The sequence below is a fragment of the Saccoglossus kowalevskii genome, chromosome 9 (genome assembly GCF_978046115.1).
Source record: "Saccoglossus kowalevskii chromosome 9, keSacKowa6.1, whole genome shotgun sequence".
Classification (NCBI taxonomy): Eukaryota; Metazoa; Hemichordata; class Enteropneusta; family Harrimaniidae; genus Saccoglossus; species Saccoglossus kowalevskii.
The window spans coordinates 9688297-9704758 of NC_140649.1; the positions used below are offsets into that span (position 1 = coordinate 9688297).

At 35.0% G+C, this 16462-nt stretch overlaps 1 protein-coding gene across 1 annotated transcript in view; it reads left to right on the forward strand.

Moving 5' to 3' along the window:
- Window positions 1–6012: 6012 nt before the first annotated feature.
- The window catches only part of LOC102809070 (neuronal acetylcholine receptor subunit alpha-10-like), a 36337-nt gene continuing 25887 nt past the window's right edge, over window positions 6013–16462 (forward strand). The window contains exon 1 of the mRNA XM_078012657.2: window positions 6013–6068. The gene's annotated coding sequence lies outside the window, so the exon portion shown is untranslated. The remainder of the gene's footprint in view (window positions 6069–16462) is intronic.

Here is a 16462-nt window from a genome sequence, read left to right on the forward strand (position 1 = left end):
TCTCGTGAAATGTGTCTATTATGTATAAAGTTATTTTGATACTGCCCAACGTGTGCTTACAAAATCACCTCTATCTATTGTAAGCACATGTAGCAACTAGGGGTATTGAGGGTAGAAATATAACATCATACCAAATGTCAAGTCAATATTGCCTTCAAAGAAGTATACACCTAACATGTAATGTTGAGTGTTTTGAAAAGTGTGATCGCACCCTGTATAAAAATGGTTCTATATTGGCAGTGTTCATTAAGTGAGGCCCCAGATCATTTATGTAACCAAATTTCTACAACCCTTCAATGTTGTGAATTCGTGTAGCATAAAACAATGTTCAAGACTGCATTTGTTATCTGTTTAACATAACAGTATTTCAATAGAAATCACAGGCATATTACGAACATACAAACACGCAAGACGAGATTCAAACTCTTGACCATGGCAATGTGCCTTGCCACTGTAAGCAGATTACTAAGTCACAGTAAGCGCCGAGAAGACAGATCTCAGTGGCGAGTAGTATACGCATACTTTAAGCGGCTAGATGCAACATGCTTACAAGTCGAGTCTCTGATGTCACATACATATAAACTGAGTAGTCCTGGTCAGTATAAGCTATTCAGTTACGATTGTCCAGGTGAAAAGTTTTGTTGTATTTTTATTGGTTGTTGCCGTGTTAATACTAAAATTCATGTACTTTTGGTTTGAAGATGCCTGCACCGTACGTTTTATGACATCATGAAATGACACATCCCATAATGCCGTAGAGCAACTTGTCAACGTTATTGCACTGTCTCTCATTTACTGGGTGGCTTGTATGATTTGTGATTGATCAAGACTTGTGGTTAACGAATAACGCGTCACATTGGGCTTCAATAACCAAAGTCATTTATCTCCTGAATGGCTTTCTGTGTGCTATAGGTGCAGTTGGCAAGTGTCGACAATGAGTCTCCCAAGTCAGATAAACTATACAGTCGTGACTACAATTCTGTCTTTGACAAATCTCTCTATGAGTCAACATAATCTTTTAAAGGTAATACTTGGCTAATGTCCGAGTCAACAAATTTTGCCAGTAAACTGATAATGTTCGAAACTGTAAAAGTGGATCACACCACACTGTGATATTAGTTTGTCTACATCACCTCTTCGAAAGGGTTGAGCTTGTCTAAATCACCGCTTTAGTTATGATGTGGAAATTAAATGTGATATTTTCAATGTTCAACCTGAAATTGTCCCGAAAAACCTGAGATTCAAAAGTTGCATAATTAGACCCCGTATCCTTATATTCTATTTGAATTTACAAATTCATTTCTAATATAATATATATATTTTTCGTTGCAAAATTGTTGTAGGCAAGCCCCCTTTCCCAAACAAAATATTGATTTAAACTCTGTCCTCGATTCCTAGCAATTTGTGTGTTGATGAAACATCGGAATATATGCTGCTTATAGTCCACACTATTTGGAAGTCTTCATTTCAGCAACTGAAATATAATGCAGTCCCAGATTAAATTATATATACACTATAAACTATAAACCAATCATCTTTCTGTAAACATTTTATGTTTCTGCTCCTCTGCTCCAACTACTTTAGATTGCTGAGATTCAGTACTTTTACCATCTTTTTCTGTTCTGCATTGTTATACATATTGCATATTTAAAATAATAATGTTTAGTAGAAAATATGAAAGCTGAGTGTGCCAGTCACCAAATAGACAGTCATTGCTGCCCTAACCATCTGAAAATTAACCATATAGACTTCAAATAAAGTACAACTACAAAGGGGAAGGTCGGTACTCTTAGTGAGGGACAAGCGTCCAAAACCATTGTCTTGAATTCGTTTAGAAGCAGGTGCGACTTTCAGTTAATATTGACTACGGTCTGAAGGTGACTGTGAACAAGCCTGAAATAAGATTTACTAATATGTGGTTTTCAATTCGTTCATAGAGTCAGCGAGTCGACAGTAAATTACCCAGTGCCCAGACTGTCGTTAGGCCCAACAATTACATCGACTTGTTCAACTGTATACAAACGATTCTGAATAAGCGTCGTTTGGTTTCAGTGAACAGTCAAGTTTTACGAGTGCTGAGGTAGAAACTTGTATGTTTCCCTGATTTGGCATTCATTCCATGAAGTCAAGTTTATTGCGAGAACAGTCTAAGGCTACCTCGTAATCAATGAGTCACTCGGTGATTGCCAACAACTTCCCAGTGACTTATGATTAATTTAATTCATCGTCTTATAGTTTCCGGGATGAAGAATTCTCAAGAGGTGTATTACTACTAAGAGGGGGATCGATTCAATAAAACTCTGGTTATTGATCCCATCAGTCGCATTATACTGATATTGTTCTTAATGTGATTTGGTGTTTTTTCCATAATCAATACAATTTGTAACGTCAGTAAATTTGCCGCTACTTACAGGCTGTAATTCAGGATTTTTGAACTACGACATTATCTACATGACAATGGTGTTGTAAATTCCTGATCTATATTTATTGTTGGTCGTGACAGGGCCATATGTGAGTATTGAACAATATGGCATGTGAATAAGATCGTGACAAATCGGATCATTCGGGTAAATTTCCAAACTAGGTAGGCCGGTAGGTCAAAATGCATATGCAAAAGATATAAAGTACCTTGGTATACATTTAAATGAAAGCAAACAATAAAGCCTACCCATTAGTGGTACAATGTAATGTCTCTTAACGTCAATTACTCGTTTTTAGATTCCATTTAAAGGTAGGATGTTGTTGACCCGCATTTCGTTATCGGACAATAAGGGCTTTTTTTTCGAACAGAAACGAATACCGTTTGATTTTGGAGCTGTATTTTAGTGGTAACTAAATCATAATTAACTGAATGTACCTTTTGATTATGAATTCGACACTTATAGTTTGTTTGATTGTCTAACATCATGTGTACTCGCAATTTATCAAGTATTGATCACATGAATGTAGTCAGTGATGCACATTTTAATAATTGACGACATACCGTAGTTGACGCCTGCTAATTTAAGTTCAACTATAGCTGAATATTGTAGATGTTCATGGTTATGCGTGATTTGACCACTTAAAGACAGGGGAGAATACAATGACAATTTATTCTAGTTAAATAGCAGGCAAGCTTCTTCTTTGAAAGATCAATCTTAACTTTTCAAGTAATTTTAATGTGTATCCAATACTCTCACCACACGGGAGTTCATTCTAAGTTTTCTGTGATTATATTTTATTCCCCGCTGTTAGAAATTCATGCAATAACGTGGTTTATACGGATTTGTCATACATCGTTATTGTGGTTATTTTTATTTCTGTATTTTTGTTTTATTCAATACACATATCAACGGGCATGTCCACTAAATATTATAGCCTACAAACACTACAAAGAGAACAAAAAAATGTATAACAATAGATATATATAAAATTAAAGAGTACTATTAAAATGATTCTGTGAAAAAAATCAATACCAGATTTACTAGAAATCTTATTGAACGCAATCATAACATCCAGGAATAGATGAATATTGTCTAATATTGACTGTAATATTGAGTCTAATTTAAAAATTCTTTTATATCCAAGAACATAAAAACAGATCTTATGTAAAAAACAAAAACAGGACAGATGTCCAGCATGTTCCTTCTGTCCGATTAAAATTGAAATTCTAAAATTGTACAATAGATGTTATAACTGGATTAGCTAATATATATAGATGCAGCTTTCGACATAACCATTTACAACACTTTTATCTGAAAGACATTTTGGGTTTGGTGGCCAAACTACAGATCTAATAGAAAACTAATGGAAAATACAGCGAAAAAAGATTGACATGTACGTTTAATGAAAACAACACAAAAGTGTCGGCAACACTGAAATTGGTATGATAGTTATAACTAAGTTTACTGCTGATGTAAATGTCGAGGTCTTTGATAACATATATCTGTTCTAATGGTACATTACTGATGCAGTATCTACTGATAGTAATAATATTCCTCTTAGTAGAAAAGTGGATTAAATGTCATTTGTTGAATTTTAGAGATAGTTTCCAGTCGTCACTCAAATTAATAGGTTAATTGTGATCGGATTGTGACTTGTTACAATCAGGGGGCGATGAATTTACGTTGTGCATGTTGGTATCATCGGCGAACTAGCTAAGATGGGCAGATAAAATAACCTGTGATATATTGTTAATATAAATAATAAACAACAGGGGTCCCATAACTAAGCCCTGGAGAACACCCGATGACGCAGTACACACATGTCTATCAGGGTTCGGGTTAATCCCCGGGAACACATTCCCATAAAGAATAATTCATTATTGCCCGCAACGGAATTATTTTATTACACTCTGAGTACTAGGATTGTCCAACCTGTGTGGTATATCCATTATATAATATATATATGGTCACGGACTGCTACGTATATGCCATCGGACATTATTGCTGACCGTACACTGTCTGTCTATCAATAATGACACCCTGGATTAGCTAACTGAGTATGACACGGACTACCCAGTATACCTACGAAGATTTTGGAGCAATTGTTCACAAATGAAAATAAAAACGGGTCATGCCTTTGCTAATCTAAAGCATCGCATCGGTCCTGCCATGTTCCATTTAGACTTGTGGGCGGGGTATTTATCGAGAAAATTAAATTATAAGCCATGTCCACCAGTAAGTTCTCCTTCTTTTTCAACCCAGATGATTGCTTTGAGTTATCCTGAAATCTACACCCAAGTGTCTCAAATCCCGGTTCAATTCCCACAGTACGAGTTCTACTTGTTTTTCAGACTTATATCCACGTATATTACACGTATGTGTTTGTAATGGCTGCGACTCATGAAATGAGCTTGCGAGTTACAAAGCGCCGCCACGATTCAAGACACTACGTGACCGGAATGTACAAATTATTTTCTTTTATTCTCATAAAGAAATATGACATAAAAACATATTTTACCACCATGAACCAAATTGAGAGGATTCGTATAGCGATATTGTCGTATTCATTGATGCTCCGTGACATAAACAGGTTGTTTCCTGTCCAATTGTCGTAACCCCCGACTCATAATACTCCATATTATCCAGCATGACGTAAGCAATTTAGACAATCATCAACAGTGTGTGGTAGCAATTACAAGTTGTATGTCATCTACATATAACATATGTATATTTATTAACGATCAAATGACTATTATTTTAAATGTTTTAAAATAAACGCTCAATACCGGTTTCTTACGATCGAATTGTGTCGAAAGAAATATTTCGTTAATATATTAGAAATTAAATGTGTTAATATTCGAACTATTTAATGTTCATAGGATTATTTTAAATATATTTAATTGTGGCGTTCCAATCTGACATATAAAAATCGTGATTGAACTAGATTTCAGCTATTTTTGATTGCATTTAATCCATCTGGATCTTATAGTCTACGCTAAACCTTACAGAGTTCTGATCAGTTGATACGCTTGATCACAGCGATTTGACCTGTTCTGACGTCAGGGCAACACACAAATGTATAATTAGCATGCAACACCTGTCGCATTGGTCGTATGCGATGTAAAGAGAGTTTGGTGGAGTGTCAACTGTCAACTAAGTGTGTGTGTATGTGTGTTACAACACTATTCCCGCTCCTAAAGCGTTTGCATTGTGTGTGTAATTTATCGATGTGGTGGCCATTATAGGTGGTTATGGAGGGCACTAGTCACAAGGTTATATACGATACTTCGTTTGTGTATAGGTTTACACGGTCCGTTGTTTTAGCAAGTTAGACATACACCGAGTCGTCCTGTGGGGTCCTATGCACACGTATATCAGGTTCGCGCGCATCGTGCTAGATTATCTGCCACTGATTACGGCACATGGTAAAACCTATCTATTTCAGATATCGTATCATCCATTCATTGTGTTATTTATCTCTGAAACATCGGCTAATGTACGCGCATTGCTACCTGGACAAATAGAAAACCATCATTGCATTTCGACAGTATAAGCATCGCTATATATTATTAGAGGTAACCGGAAGGGATTACAGTGAATATACAGCATTACCTGCTGTTCCGATCACGACAACTGGAGTGTAAGGTGGGTAGAATTGATTCGATTCGATTGAATAACTAACAATGTGTGTTAAAATTACCTGCGTTTGATTGTGTATGTTTCAGCCTTAACACACCTGCGCGAACGTAAACGTATATTTGCATTAGTTTCACTCATTAGTTACCTGACTTATCTGATAGTGACGTTTAATCACTGAAATCATTTTGAGTTAAATTTGACTTAGCCTTGTAATTACTATAAAAAAGTAACTAATGTTTATTCTAATTATCAAATTTCAATCTACGAAATCACATGTAGTTTGTAATTCAGCTACCTGAGTACATGTAAATTCGTGTTAGTCCGGTTGATTTAAAAATCAAATCAAGTAAAACGAAAGAAACGCGTTTAGCACGATTTGTGATTGGTTGTAAAAAAAAAAATACCATGTTGGTTTACTTTTGTGTTTCACCAAGTTGAAAGAAAATCGAAATGGTATTTAAGAAGAATATTGTAGAATGATTTCATTGAAGAGTCACGAAATATAAACAGATATTTGCGTAATTGCCCTTGTTGTCCCAATTATGGTGGCAGACTCTAAAACCTATACAGTTTGTTTTGAAAGAATGTACTACGAATACTATGTGTTCGTTATGTGCATACTCACAATTTGCGCAACCCATCCAGTAACATAGATTTATATGACGCAACGGAAAGCCAGTATTTTTCTAAAATCCCATAAATAAATATATTAGTTCACAATCCATATTTGAATATAATCACCAGCTTTGCCAGCTGTGACGTCATTATCAGAGCGCACTTGGGATAGAAAGTTTACGTAAATATATGATACTCGCATGAATCAAGATGCAATATATACATAATTATAATGACAGGTAGTGACCGACCTCTGAAATGGCACTGTATAACAGCTGATTGGCGAACAATTACGCGATAGCGATTCGAAATAACAAGGTCACGGGTAATGATCGAATAGAGGCGGTATCACGGAACTGCCGTACATTTTATAATTAACTGCACGGCGAACCTACTTGCTTGTTAAAACGAGAAACATGTAAAAATTCTTTCGTTCCAAACGTAAGACGTTTGTTTTTAGTTTCGAATTTATTCACGCTAACATGTGTTCTGTCTGATTGCTCTAAACGCAGTCGGGCGGAAATAGTAAAGCAGAAAATGAACCACTCATGCGCGGTTTTATTGTATGCTGTTAACACAAAGCCCCGGCAACAACATTTAACCAAAAGTAAACGGACTCCATTAAATTCCTGGTGATAAAGTAAAACAATTATGGCAATATTTAAAAAAAAAATGGCGCTCTTAAATTACATCGTTCTACATATGATAATAGTATGTAATGGGAGCATTGTATGCTGTCGACATATTTGTACATACGAAACACAATCACAGTCGTAAAAGTGTACCACCGACAGAATATATAACCAATACACACAATCCCACTACCTGTATTGCGTAATTCAATCATCGTGTTGTGGAACGATGAACTACAATTATAAAGTTTTATTAATAACACGACAGCTACCATTGTATTACATAATATAACTATTAGGTGATGGGTGTAATCCACCGAGACACATATGCATAATTACATGATATTATCAGTTGTTCATATCCGCTCTCACACTAACGTAAATACTTTACCTGTGGGCATTTTTTAGCCGAGATGTCTCTCGTACTATTTTACTTTCTTCGATTAGGATTGAACTAGTAAGATAAAAGATTGCTTCTTGTCAGCCAGTCAGCAGACGCTCATATATGTATATTCCTAGTGAATTGTTTAACCGTCGTCGGATTGGTTAGATGCAGCAATTATTCGATTACATGTGTTATCTATTAGTAGTATTCACGCTACACGAAGTATGGGCTAAGATTTAAGCTAATCTCATATGTTTGCATGTCGGATAGACTCAATTGCGTTCACGCATAGGGGGAATTTGTACTTAGCACGGACTAAGGAACGCCCTAACTTGTTAAAAATATACGAAAATCTTCAGTCATTTTGACTATGATTACTCAGTACAGTAACTAGGAAGGTAGACACGTTACTTCTACGATTATAAAACAATACCAAAACAAATTCAGAACGTGTTGATTGCAGAATAACAGGCACATTGTTTCATCGTCAGTATTTCCTCAATATCTACAGTAGACTTGCATACAGACTCTTGTTTATTTATTTATTTTTTTTTTCAATAAAATAAAATGTTATGAGAGTGTATAAATAAGGAAAGCCGACTGAGTTACCACGAAAATTGGGTTACCGCATTTTATTTTATTGTAAAAACAACAACAAATAAACAAGGGACTGTATGCAAATCTATATCTCTAGATGTGCTCGCGTTAATTTTCATGTCGGAAATGGCATACCGAAATGAATAATTATGAATATAATAGTAAATCGTTCAAATGAACATTGAATGCCATGGCGTGTTGGGCGTATAGCCCGAACTAAACGTTCACGTACACGTTAACCCGTGCTGAAGATCTGGATTATGTATGAAAACGGGCCAGATCTAGTCCGTACTAAGCGTTCCTTAGCCCGTGATAAGCGTTCGTTTTTTTGTTTTTTTTAGCACGGTCTAAGATATTTGACCTCCGTGTTAAGGTGCTGTGCGTGAAAACTACTTTCTATAGCTGGCTGGTATGACCTCGCAAATGCTCATCACATTATCATATTCTGACATTCGGAAGGCCAACTATGAATCAGTTACCGAAATAAATCTAATGGTGACTTCACGGATATGATGCACTGTTGTAATATCCGTATTTCAGCCGTTAGATAATTCTTCATGATTCACCTGCATGGAAATTATTAATTTTTTCTTAGATATTATTCTCTTATATTTGACCCCGAAATCATTTCTGTACGCGTTATTTGTTTGCAAGTATAATCATGCGGATAATATTTCACTAATGTTAACATCTTTAGATGATTTAATGGTCAATCCAATAGACTTTACCATAGGCTATACATGATCAGTCCTTAAACATTGAAACTAAAACAAATATGTTATTCTTGTGCGTGTGTAAATGGTAAGAAGAAATTCAAACATATTATCCCGGGAGTCCCTGCGGTATAGGAAATTAAACATTCAATGCAATTTTTGTAAGAACATTGTGCCATTACGTCATATCCTGATATGGATATTAACCTCGGAAATTGATCACTTGAGAAATGTAGCGACCAACACAATAGGCGCCTTGATAAGAATTTATCGCCGTGTACGACGTGCTGCAGTTTCTAATAATTATGGATTATTGTAAATCGATATCTGGAACTGTGTTCAATATTTGGTATATGTATTAAATTTGCGTTTGGCAATGATAATAATCGAATCCCCCTTCCCGCCCGACATATAATATTATTCACGTAAGATATACACTGGATGTTAACATTGTGTTAGTCCACTTTGGCGAATGAACCATTGCCATGGCTGATTTAGTGTAGTAGAAACACGGGAAAGCAGACTGATTCTGTTTTGATTTAATTATTTAAACTCCCTCAAAACCCCAAAATAATAACACTATGACGTCATTATTTAGGTGAGAGATGACGTCTTATATTTACATTCTCAGTGCATGGATGTCTGGATGATTTATGTACGGGGTCATAAGTCATTCATTTATTATAACCAATTGCTGATTTCACAATAATTTGAAAGTATGTTTTGCAAGACAGTGGTGCTAGTTGTTAGCAAGTTAAAACTAGTAAATTAGAAACTTTAGGAAGATGATTATGGCCGTCACGATGAAATGATTCAGTGTGCGCAGGAAATGCAAACATTTTTTTTTCATATACTATAAGATAAGTGTGTGTGTGTATGAAATGTATATTTACTGGTGAAATTGGAATTGAGTAAAATATTTTCATTGCTATATCATCTCCGCTATTTTGTAAATTTATCAACACTTCTTTGAAACGTAATTTCTGCTTAATTGAATCGACTTGGAAAATAATGCTCTTTTATATAATGACTTCCTAATTGATATATCACGTGACTATTGTCTGATTGTATGGTAGTATCAATTACAAACCAATCAAATAGATTAAAATTTAATTGGGATACAAAGATTTATTGAATAAACAAACATATTACTCAAATTTTATATAAATCTAATTATAAGCAATATTTACGTCATAAATACGTCAGAAAAAATCAATGTTCGCTAATTGTTTTCATACTCCTGCTGCTCAAATACGGGAAGCATAAATACAACGCAAGTTTGGTTTGAAAATAAATAATGTAAAACATGTTGAAAAGCGAAATGCAATTTTAGCGAATTGGCGTGCAAATTGAAGGGGCATTATAGCTCAAATGTAACACAGTCGTTGACATTGAAATGAAATTGTTTGTTCCATTTCTTGTTTTCCCCGCGCGCGTTGTGGGTTGTCTTGGACACAGCGCATTTAACACTTAGATACGCGAAATGACGTAAAATCGTGTAAATGTACCGTAATAATCTAAGAGATCAGAAATCAACCTGTCAGTTACACTGATTATTCTATTAACAGTGTCTTTACATTGGAAGCTAAAAAGACAACGTCACAACAATTTCAATTATAAGTTCAGAGTAAAACATAATATGGCATTTTAGTTACTGTATATAGAATGGGAAAGATTTAACCCTTAAAGTTTTACGTGAACGCGATGAGTTCTGACTTTTTTACATGAGCCGTTTAATTTTATAACTCTGTCGAGTCTATATGATGTAAGCTCAGTGCTTACACTTTGTGGTTTAGAGGTAATAGTGAAAGACACGTCACATGACGTCACACAATAGCTAGGTCTTGAGACGAACTACTGCTCACGTATATAACCATGAACAAGGACACCTATTAACTACTGACGTCTCAGTGGTGCTGACAGTGACGTTTAGGCGAACGAGAAACGTTTACTGTATACACAGATAAGAAGAATATCGAAGATGTTGTCGGCGCAACATGACGCACAGATAATCACACTTGCTTTACGGGCTGCCCTTGTGGATTTCAACCGATTATAGATTACTAATAGCAGATGTCACATGACCAAAAGAGACAAAATGCTACAATTATAGTACAATGTAGAATAATCTTTATCTCTGATCAATGCCGTGTTTAGGTGAGGGATGTTTTGAACGGTGAACACCAAACACGCCTATAATCAGATAAATCTTGCAGGCAATTCATGCAAATGTTCTTTCAGACTTACGTAGAAAAATATATACTTGTGTAATTCTTTGCACGGTATTTATTATTGTAGACCAATTACTGTTTTAAATATGGTCATTGTCATGACAAAATATATGAGTGACCGAATATATATCTCAATAGTCTTGTCAATCAATTACACTATTTCAGATTTCCCCCATGTTTCTCACTTATTATGGACTCTATTCATAGTTATTGCATGGTTATATTTATTTATTTGTTATATTATTATTGTTATTTGTATATCATCACGAATGAGAAAATGTAAGAAAGTACATTACGGATAACTAAGGTATTAATTTTATAATTCGATTGTGCAAGATGATTTATCGTATACTAGAAATGTTAAAATTGCTTTTTAATATTTATTATATTATATGAGATGTGAATTGCAGACACGTACCATTAATTAAAAAGCATTACTCCCTCATACAAATGCTATTTTGGGCCCACGAATAAAAAAACGCGCCATGTTCTCAACAAATCATAATCGAACAGGCAGCTTTCCACACACACATATATAGTATGCTAACTAAATATTCAAATTGACTTTAACCCATCGATAACTGTAACTACTACTTTAACACTATCGAGCCTGTACGATTATCTCTGTACTCGCAGAGCCAATTTGACTGAACGAGTACAACCATGTGAGTTTTGAAAACAAGAATTGTGTCCGTCTCCGAGCTTGCCTGAATTCACAAAAGGCGGCTCCTCTCCACTGGCGCCAATTTAGCAGTGTAACTGTTTTATTGCATGTCACTTAGGGTCAATTAACCTTGTCTGAAGTTAGGTCCTCAGTTGATGGTACTGCATTAATTCAGAAATAGACAATTGACAAATCAAAAAAGAGTGTTCGTTTTCCTAATAGGCGATCATTTACAAGCGTATGTGACGCAAGAACGTGTTTTAATCAGCTTGTATGTGCTGTCTCTGAGTCAAGTTTCGGTGCGCGAGCTATTCTGTCTGATTACGTCAGCCAAGTTCAGGCTCGTTCGCAGTTGAGTAATGACTCGCACGGTAGCCGTCTCGTGCATGCATGCAAGTGCCATGGTATTTACCTGTCCTGATATAAACGGACTGAAGCGAACGCGACATCGCATACCAACACCGTGAGATATTCAAACCCGCGAATCATGTATGGCTCAGAATAATCATAGATCACACATATGCCCTAGTTCCTCTTCGGCAGCTAATTTCAATCGGGGTGTGCTGTTAGGAACACGTGTTGCAGGATCGAGATAATTACTCTAGGGACGTGCACGGTGTATTTGGCGCAGATGCCTTGTGGTAACAAACTCATTAAATCCAAACTCTATAAAGGTTTATATTTACACAACATGCAGTAAGTATCTCTTATCAAAATACCTAAAATACTTGGTGTCTAAACTATTCCAGCAATCAGTAAATCGGTCTACTTAACTCAGTCGTACATTTTGTCTTCAGCATTCACTTTATAGGAAAGTGTATACAACTAACAGAAAAAAATAAAATCAATTTCCAAATCCAATTCGTCGTTTTTTATTACAAGCAAGTCTCCCAGAAATAATTCATATGATTATACTAGTATCATATTTTGTTGTAAGTTTTAAATTAAATGTTTTCTGTCAATGCTGCTGGGTATTTATATTCTAAGAATGTTCTCACTAGAGCTTCGACTACATTCTATCCTTGTACATATTGTTAGTATCAAACATATAAAGTCAGGCTTTACGCGTGCAAATGAGATGAATGCAAATTGTGCATGAAAAGTTCAATATATTCTAATCACGGCACGATTTGATTCATAAACAAACCATCCCGAACGTATTGCCGAGATAGAAATGACATGTATCAATGTACATAGGCATTGTTTGATTTAAGTATCCCACTTTCTATGTGATATTTACATATGCATGGTGTTGCCAACACGTGTATAAAAGTATAACCTCTGTTTTTTCATCTATTATCATATAGACAAAAAACGCTAAAAATGCAGATCATGGCCTTTTTTGAAGGTAGTTCCTAGCATTATATCAAACTGAACAAACATACTACTGAACTTACGATTGGTATACAACCTTTCAAAATGCCCATTCAACGACTTTCCACCAAGCAACACAAATATTAGATACGTACGGGCAAGGTGTTGAATATGTTCGTAGATAGATAGCAGAAAAGATCGAGTCACCGGAATCATCGAGTTACTCTCAAAACATGTGAACTGATTCGTCTCTCTGAGTGAGCTCAAACATGAACTATATGCGTATTTTATTAGCCACAGAAATGTTTATTTTAGTCTAACATGTGATAATAAAATACTGAAATACCAGAATGATGAATGAAAAAATGTGTAAATTGTATAGTTCATGTTTAGAAGTTTTAAACATGGTTAAGCCACTCATCATGCTGGAGTTTCAAAGCAGTTAACTCCCTTCCTCGATTATGAACACTGTATTGTGAATATTTTTTTCTTTAATATAAATATCGGTGAACATATCTTCTCGCTAATGTATGTGTATACAACGGTGTTTATTGGTTCAGTAAGTCATGTTAGGGGTTGGTCGTAGCCAGCTGACCAAGCAGTGAATTACGTGCATTGTTTGTTCAGGGGTGTTAAACATGCTGGATATCACCTTCGAAGGTCTCGTTTTGTTTGTATGTTTTCTTCGCGTTACTTTTAATGGGTAGATAATAATAATAATAATAATAATAATATATATGCGTGATATAGTTGGTACAATTAATGTTCATACCCGTGACAAATAAATTAAAATTGACTCTTCGAAATATACCATTTAATAGACATCTACTATGTATACTACAAAATACGCTGTGTATGTTTAACAGTCGAATCGACATTCATTATTGGGACATTTTCGTAAAACACACCATTTAATGAGTGCTCTTGAGATATATATTTTGTCGTATATGTCCAAACATCGGTGGAATCTATCACTATTTGTTTTAAATGTATAATAACAAACAATTTTGAGAGATTTGGCCCCAATTTTATATTTATTTACTGTTGAAAAAATGTATTACAAAATTGTATGTCAATATTATTAATATTACTGAAATCGATGGTATGACAATACGATACATGTGTGAGTAATCATCTCTACATAAAATATATTTATATTTTTGTCTCAATCGCATCAATATCTGTTTTACTACCTGCGTGCATTGATCTCATATGTAATAATATGAATATATGTATACAGTGACACATTACCAAACATGTACATACGTCACAGTAGCTGCAGGTTGTTATTCAAGTTGCATCCTCATTTTCTTAGGATCTTGAAAAAACTCTCAATGACTCCTGTAAGCATCATAATTGCTTTGTGTTTTGCACATTTCATGCGAAATCTTATTCAACAGGTCCTGAAATCGTATTTAGAGGTATCTTCAAAAATAAAGTTAGTCATACAATCATCAATAAGCACACGTACAAATGTCCGTGAGTGATTACAATAATTAAAGGATGTATCATTTTGTTGATTACAAAAATCATGAAATTGTTTCTGCAAAGCGCAGGTTAGTTTTCAGTGCTCTAATGAATCAGATTGATTTTATTATTTCTCATGGTGACCGGATTGATTTTATCATTTGTCATGCTAATCATAATAATCAGTGACAGGTTTATTGCCTAGTGGGAATGCAACTTCTACAAAACTGGAATACACAATAAAAATAGCATTTTACCATAAAATAAACTAGTTCCCAAATTCACAGAATACAATTTCACATATATTTGAAGTGGTAGCCGACTTCTCTAATTATTCATTGCACGTCTGTTTTTTTAAAGCGTCTGTCATCGACATTCTGTGCACCATGTCACTGAGACGGAAATCCTCCCCTGACAATCCAGTCAGTCATACAATTCAATGGTGCTCTGTACTTCATGTATTTTACTACTGTCGTACAGGGGTATAATTTGGGATGACTTTATCAAAATAATTTCCATAGTTGGGAGCATCGGTATTTTTTGAAATATGCGTATAGTCGTTACACTAATTTTGGGTAGTATTATATTATAATATTTGAAAATAATTACTCTTAATTAAAATTTCATTAATATGTTTACCATTTAACCTATTGTATATTAGAATGTATGAGTGTCACGAGACACATACAATGTTTCCCTTGTCGTATTACTTCTGTTATTCTACTCAAATATGTTCACATTTTGTTTTACTTAGATAGTAAGTGATTAGAATACTTATAGGCTCAGTCGATTAGTCAAAAAGCAAAAACAAATGCCATGGTAACTCACATTACGTCGCATTAATGTGTCGCAATCCACGCAACGTGTATCCGTTAATCGATTAAGACTTGTCTCCGCTTTCCGGAGATATTGTCCAGATGAGTGAAGTCTAAGCCCGTGAGAATGGTGTCGAATAGAGAAACATAATCAAATTGACGTAAATACCCTAGTCAGTCATTGTACTTGCATAACATTATCTACAAGTCGAAGTATATAATTGCCCTCAGAGGTAATATAAATAACATTGTATAAGTTCCCCGTGTATGACGTCTCTTATATTAATCGTTGCTGTTGAATTGTCTCTGCTAATTAGTTATTTGTCGTAACAAATTTGATAGAGGTCGCTATTGAACTTGGCAATTCGATAAAAACAGGTGTTCCTGATCACTGAAAATGTACATGTTAAAAAAGCTAATTAGAAATACGTCTAGTTTAGTACTGCATGGCAGCGACCAACCTTGGTATGTTTATTTTAGTCGTTGTAATACCTAATTAGCCGACATCTATGGTATACAGTTCAGGGATATGCAAATGAAAATATAAGTAAAAACAAAACGGTACAATGCGTATTTTTTAGCTAATTTAGTTTATACCTGTTTAGTTTATATATGTACTTCATATTGAAGTGATCACACATGTACGAGCGCACACCGTGATCAGAATACATGGCTATAGTAATTATTTAAAATTATTGGTACTCAACGCGCCATTTATTAAGAACTGGACTTACGTACAATTATACAGATTGTAAAGACAATAAACGTGTCATTGAGTTTTTAGGTCGAATTGTCTGAACATTCGCCGCTACGTTCCGGGAATAGCAAACAACGTGTAGGGGTGGATAAATAACGAATGACGCCAATGTATGAGTTGATCAAGCCTGACAAGTCGACTCCCAGCTTTTCGCTGCATCATGATTTGTTAAATGACCCCTTAAGGTTGTCATAACTTATAACTTCAGAA